This window comes from Petromyzon marinus, unplaced genomic scaffold (genome assembly GCF_048934315.1).
Source record: "Petromyzon marinus isolate PM22_M1 ecotype Great Lakes invasive population unplaced genomic scaffold, UKy_Petmar_22M1.pri1.0 PM_Scaffold_82, whole genome shotgun sequence".
Classification (NCBI taxonomy): domain Eukaryota; kingdom Metazoa; phylum Chordata; class Hyperoartia; order Petromyzontiformes; family Petromyzontidae; genus Petromyzon; species Petromyzon marinus.
In genome coordinates this window covers 330,607-337,707 of record NW_027423691.1, presented here as the reverse complement: position 1 = coordinate 337,707, position 7,101 = coordinate 330,607, and positions in this window count along the sequence as shown.

Below are 7,101 nucleotides of genomic sequence, written 5' to 3'. Positions count from 1 at the left end.
GCGTGAGGCTATTTCAGCAAGAAGACCGTCCCTCTGCAGAGCAAGGGTCGTGCTCATCAAGATGCTCCCCGTGACTCATCGCCTGCTGAGGAGTTCCCACTCTGTGACTGTGCGCCCGATAGCAGCATCGCCGCCGGGACTCCTTTGGGGTGAAGTATCTAGCAATGTAAAAGGAAATGGTGTTTCCCTGCCTCAAGGCCATCTCTGTGAAACATAATAAACACACAGTGGGAATTGTGACTCGGCTCAGGTGAAACATTCACAGATGGCATCTTTATTCAGAGCAGGTGAAATACAACGATCATAGGCGATGCTGACAAGGGCAGCCCTTTAAAAAGATAGATTTTAACAGCAAGACTTAAAAATATTGGGAAATATACAACATAATTAGGTGTTTGTTGATCTTCTTTGGCACCGTACGTAGCCAACCGTGCTAATCGGAGGTGCGGGGGAAGGACAACAAACTACCGAAAGAACCAAGAATATAATATATGCATTTTCTTTGAAACTGGTTGGTCCACACCAGAGACAGCTTTCTTTGGAGCCTAGTCTCAAACAGTGTTAATGCAGACAAGATTCCTTGTAAAAGGTTTCACTTTGGTGTTTTAACATCTTAACACCTATATTCTTTTTTATTTAAAGCTTTCGTGACTGCAGGGATTCATATTCTTGGTTCTTTCGGTAAAGTCACGTAGAAGGGAAACAATCAAATAATAAACATATAAAACAATACAATTCTCAAGACGTTTCGACTGTAACACAAGCAATTATCATCATGATGATTGTTTTATATTTTTATTCTTTTATTGTTTCCCTTCTACGTGACTTTACCGAAAGAACCAAGAATATTAATCCCTGCAGTCACGAAAGCTTTAAATCAAAATCTTAACACTTGTTTTGTTGCCAGATAAAGGGGAAAACCTATTCTCATATTTTGGTACTGGCAAAGGAAAAAAAGCAGTTCTAAAGAAATTCGCTTTTAATCTAATTTATGATTTTAAAGTGCATAGCTTCAGTGGCTTCATAATATCGGAAGGAAAAACGTTTCAGACGGTGGCAGAAGCGCATGGGGAGGGATATTTAAACATGCGTTTAGATTATTAAGATAATTTGGCTGCCATAAATTTGGCTGCTTTTCATTTCCACATGATAAGCCAACTTCGTGAAGCTATCATTTGTGGCCAGGTTGCTTCTGAAAAAAGAAGCTAATACTTCAATGGGCTTTACCTGGTAAATTAAATATTGTTTATTTTAATTTCAATTTTTTTGTAGTGATTTGTTTACCTTTCCTATACTTTGCACTCCTATCGTGTTTTGTATTGTTTGTTGATGTAACGCTTTGACCTACCCCTAATGGACATCTGTGAAAAAGAGCTTCATAGCTCATCGGATTCCTCCTGCAATATACATAAATATTCAGATTTTGATGTGACAGGCACTCGTGCAGAAATTGGTGAACGGCAGTGAATTGATGAGAAGTTAAAGGCAGATTGTGAGAGCATAACGCGAGAGACACAATATGGCGGGAGACAGAGAGAGAGAGACACACGCAAGACAACGTTCTCCCATACAAGCTTCAACAGACTGTTGAAGGTTGTATGGGTGAAGGCTGGCACGAGCAACACCACATCCGGCCGCCTTTGTCTCACCAGTGCTGATGTTTTACACACCGCACCCGATACTCGTTTTAGTCCGAGTCGACATAGGGGAGGCCCAGTACGGGTTCAGATATTCGTCACCCGATATTGGAGGTGAGCGGAAATCGAACTCGTGTTCACTGTTCCGCGGCTCCAAATGCATACAGACATGCGCACGCACATACCCACAGTAGAATGTGAACTCAATTCGTCTCACGTGAACGTGAATGGATAAGGAGATGTTGACTTATAAACAACCTGGCTCGGTGAGAAGCCTTATCGAGGTGATTAGAGGAACGTGATTTGATTATCCCTGCAACTGCAAAGCTCACAAAGTGTATCGATTGGGATGAAGTCCGCGCACCTGCCTTGACATTCATCCCGCGATAGCGTTCAGCCACAGCAAGGGGCAATCCTTAATTGCCTCATCGTTGTTTAATTCCGCAATCGCGGTCGGGGGTATGTGGGGAGCGTGTTGGACTTTGACCATTCCTAACCACGTTGGTGAAGGACAACGGTGAGTATAGGTGAGAGGGCGAGTTGCACAGTCACCCAGGGCCCCCGTGGTCCATGTCCCTTCTCAAAGGTTTCTCGAAGGTTCTGCCACCACCTCCTCCTGATCCAAAAACAGTGTTCTTCACTCATTTTCAGAGGGAGGCTACTTCAGCCGATATGACATCAGTCTGAGAGCCGCAACACCGCCTCACCTACAAGGGGTGTTTTCATATCCATGTGCTGTCAGGGGTCACACTGAAGGCCACCTGGGGCCGCCATTGGCCCGTGGGCCTTGAAATGAAGAACACTGCTCTAACCGATCCTAATCGTCCTACTGTGACCGCCTTAGCTGGGCGGCTGCCCATAGTAATTGGCACGTTTTGTTTAGGTGACAAACCTTGCTGATTAGCTGTGTCGGGTGGTGGTGGGTTAACGACACATTTATATTTACGCGAAATAATCCAAAAAAAACTTTACTATGCGGTACACAGTTGCTTCGCAGCTAAAAATGCCCCACGGTTCAGTGCGACTCGTATGGATAAATAAGAAAGCAACAAAAACAAATTAATCGGTTCCATATTTCCCCATCATCCCGTTCTCCCCGCGGGTCCCTCAGCCCTGCGGAGCGCTGACGGCCTGACAAGTGGGATGACGAATCGCCTGTGAATCACCGCACACGCGGCAGGCTGTGGATTTGTCTCGCAGGTCACGAAGCTCAGCCACGCAAGCAAACGACAGCTGTCCGTGTTCAGACTCGTCTCTTAGTCCTCCTGCGCTCGGAGCACGAACAGTAATCTGCACGAGGTTCGTGGGTTAGATCCCGACTCCATCGAGCGGAGCGCCGGGCGGATGTAATGCGGCAAGTTGACAGTAGGGGGCACAGGTGGTACATCTGCCAGTCATCTAATTCAGTCAGCCCATGGCCCCTGGGTCTGTCCCGTGACCTTCAGTATATTTTGAGTTTATGTCTCACTCTCTCGTCCCGTGGTCGCGTGCATTTTTTTTCGGGTCCTCTGGTTTTCCCTCCTCATTCAGAATCAACAATGTGCGTGTAGTGTCTGCCTGCAATACAATGTCCACACAATAAGCCACTTTGTGGAGCTATCATAGTGTGGCCAAGTCTATTCTGAAAATAGCTAAAAAGTCAGTGGGCCTTACCTGGTAAATTAAATAGCTTTTTTTAGTTTTTCATTTATTGATACATTTATCTTGAGTGATTTGCTTACTCCTATCGTTTAAGTTTCTGACCCATCCCTACTGGACATCTCTGAAAAATATCTTCATAGCTTATCATATTTCTCCAGGATAACTAAAGATTCTGATTCTGATAATAAAACGCAAAGACTGAGGTTATATATATACATACACGCACATCTAGGAAATAAGCATCTTGGCAAAATAATTACGTTGATAGGAGCACATTTAAAAGTTAGAGCGATTTTAAATGAGCCGTGGTCAGTCTTCTCTATTCGTTATTTCCACCTTTTCGGTGTCGCTATCTATGCCAATTAATGATTATAATTATTACTATTATTAGACGTCTGCCGGACTTCCGTTTAAGCCGTTTAATTTCATTTGTTCGACAAATAATCCCGCATAGCCAGTTATGTTATCCAGCTAGTTTCTGTAGCAACGGCCTACATCAGCCACTAACAGTGGAGTAATTGTGGTTGGAGTGGAGAGGCGCCCAGCCAGCAGCCAGCCAGGAATCTCGAGGTACGGATCATCATTAATCGTGCTTTTGGAATGATTCACCTTCATCCAAGGTGTCATCACTTCGCCACTGCAGATGTTAGCCGTGTCTTGCTATCTAACTCGGCTCGGCGGGTTGTTATTTTAATGTGCCAGGCGCGGCACCACCACTCCAACATCCTTCTCCATTCTACCGCGGTCTACCGATTCTGAGACGCACATTTGGCTTGTGCATTTTAAAGCAAAAGTTATAATCCAGGAGACGTCCACATGTAAGAGCACGACCCGCAGATTCGTGTAGAGTGAGCGAGGAGGCTCGTTAAGGATGCTACTGTGCAGTGCCAGGATACGTGCACCTAGAAGACACTATTGGGAAGTTTGAGGCAATCGTCCTCCAACAACAGCGGAGGGCAGAGGAGCGACGCTCACAACAATGAGCGGATAACCGGGTCGAAAAAAATACAGGAAGTTGGCACAATAGGGGGCACAGGTGGTGCATCTGCCAGTCATCTCAGTCAACCCATGGCACCTGGGTCTGTCCTGTGACCTACTGTTAGAGGGTCTTCGACAATTCACGTGGCCTCAAAGTGCACATCGCCTGGCACAAGTGTCATGGTAACGTCACCACCACTTAGTGGCGAATGGCGACTTTTTGTTATTGTGAAGAGCAGCGCTCGGCGCTACGAACTTGGTGACCCGAGTTCGATTCCTGCTCACGGCCTCCCCTAACTTCGACTCAGCCTCACATTATTACCCGGTACGGTGTAATGTGTTAACATGGCCACTGGGGAGATAAAGGCATCCGGGCGTGGTTCTGGCCACCCAACCCTCGTGTGCTGTGTCAGCCTTCATTGGTGCTCGCTTGCAGCACTTTCCCCAACAGTCTGTTCAGGCTATACGGGCGATCTTTGCCTTGTGTGAGGCCAAATATGTATGTTTTGGGATTCGTCTTATAATTTGGAGAAGCATGCAATACGTTGAAAGGCGTTCGTCAAGGCTGGACCTATAACGACCTGGACCTCAGTGCAATAAAGGTCATAGAGACCGTGGCGCAGTGCACAAACCACTGCAAAGACAAAGACTCATGTATAGCCTCTATCAGGCTGTTGGGACAAGTGCTGTTAGCAAGAAGTACCGATAAAACCCGGTACGGCACGCGAGGGAGTGGTTGGCCAGCACCACACCCGGCCACCTTTGTCTCTCCAGTGCTGCTGCTTTATACACACATACACCGTACCATCCTACTCATTGGAAGCTGAACTCTGTTCCACCGTGCATTAACAACAGCCGCCATCCGCCATTAAGTGGTGGTGACGGCACCACGGCGCTTGTCACAGGCTAAGTGCACTTTGAGTCGACTTGCAGTGTGGGAGGCTTGCTACTGGTAGGAGTCCCAGGACAGGCCCAGGTGCTATGGGTTGACTGCTGTGCCAGCTGGGTGCAGGAGGAGTTCACGGGACAGACCCAGGAGCGGTGGGTTGACTGAGATCACTGGCAGAGGCAACGCCTGTGCTCCCCACTGTGTGCGTATGAATTCAAATATTGTACCGTACTTTCCTTCCTCTCCACGTTTATACAATGTTCACCTACCTCCACCAACCCGGTTTGGTCAGCGTGGTGAAGTATGGTCAATTAACCTCCTCTACAACACACTCGTTAACAACAATGCATTGAAAGGACATGGATATAATTGTCGACGTTTCGAGCAATGCTCCTACTTCATAGCAGGTAAACAGATATAGTGGGTACCGAGGGTTTGAGACCAGCGCTGGCTGACACCATGGGGGCCTCGTGACAATCACACAGCACAGTACAGCATTAGAACACTTAATTTGTCAATTGCATGAACGCGAAATTTCGTAAAATCGAACTTTGTAAATAGAGAGATACTTGAACATGAAGCAGGCCACCTCCATAACCTTCTTCCATTCCTCTCTGAAGGCCTCACCTCTTTTTAATAGCCCATCCCCTTCCTCTTCCCTCCCCACCGTTCCATTTTGTTCCGTTCCTTCCCTATATCTCTTGCATGAAGCCACATGTCCTCTGTTCGGGACACTCATTCCTCGGCCCTTGCACTGCCCTTGCCATATAAATCACTTTGTTTTTGTTACAGCTTTTAAATGTTGGAAAGCGTGCCTTGACCAAAGGTGCTCTATAAATATAGAAAAGGATAGGATCCCAGCTATGACCACATCCAGCACCTACATCACACAAATGTACTATCCCCATGTTAACAATAATTAGTAACTATATATGACCACAAACCTATTGAGCAAAAGTTATTTCTGGGCAGTATTCGGGTTACGAACCTAGTTCGTTCCTGAGACCTGTTCGAAATTCGAACGGTTCGTAAGCCGGCAGTTCAGTTTGCAATTGCGAGTTCGCATTTTAAATCAATATTTTTCTTTTTTTTATATATATATTTCATGGAAGCGGGCGTTCGTAAGTCGGACACTCGCAAGTCGAGGACTGTCTGTTTACTTTGGGTTAGATGGTTTGAGTATAAAGGCAATATTCAGATATACTCTCCACCATCCGTCAGAGCAAATCAAATCAAGTGGTCACGTGGGAACCAATACCAATTAATTTGTTTTTTTACAATCCGTCTTTGAATCGTTGGTGACCGGGCTGAGGCCATCAGCTAACTATACCGGGAGAGCCCTGCCAGTCACAGGCAGGGTGCCACGGTGACTAGGAGATGTTAACTACCTCGCCTGCTATGCCTGTTGTATGCTATGCCTGCTTGGAGATTGCATGCCTCTTTCTCTTCGTGGTCGCTGGGATTGTTCTCCATATTTGGAATCAAAGTGCGTTAAGAGTATTTTACTGCTGCTACAAATGTACACGTAATTAATGATCCACTTCGTTGAGCTATTATTTGTGGCCAGGTCGCTTATTTAAAAAAAAGCTGTATATCTTAGTGGACTTTACCTGGTAAAATAAAAATAAAAGTTTAGTTTCAGTAGCCGGGGTTGAACCCAGCTTCTCAATGGTACCAGTCCAGCGCTGATCTTTGAGCAACCTGGCTACCTCTCTAATTGTCGACACGACGACTATGCGATGTGGCATTATTTCAAGCGGTTGGTGCATACGCATTTATTTATTTGGATGTGGCAATGCTAAAGTGAGTGGTGCAGTATTGATTAGCGCGCTAAACTGTGAACCCAGCGATATGTAGATTTGGAGGTTGGTTTACTCCAGATAAGAATGCAAATTACACCAACGACCGAGTTCAAACGGCTGGAAGTCGTGTGGGGCGCTGTTGCGCAATCTGTAG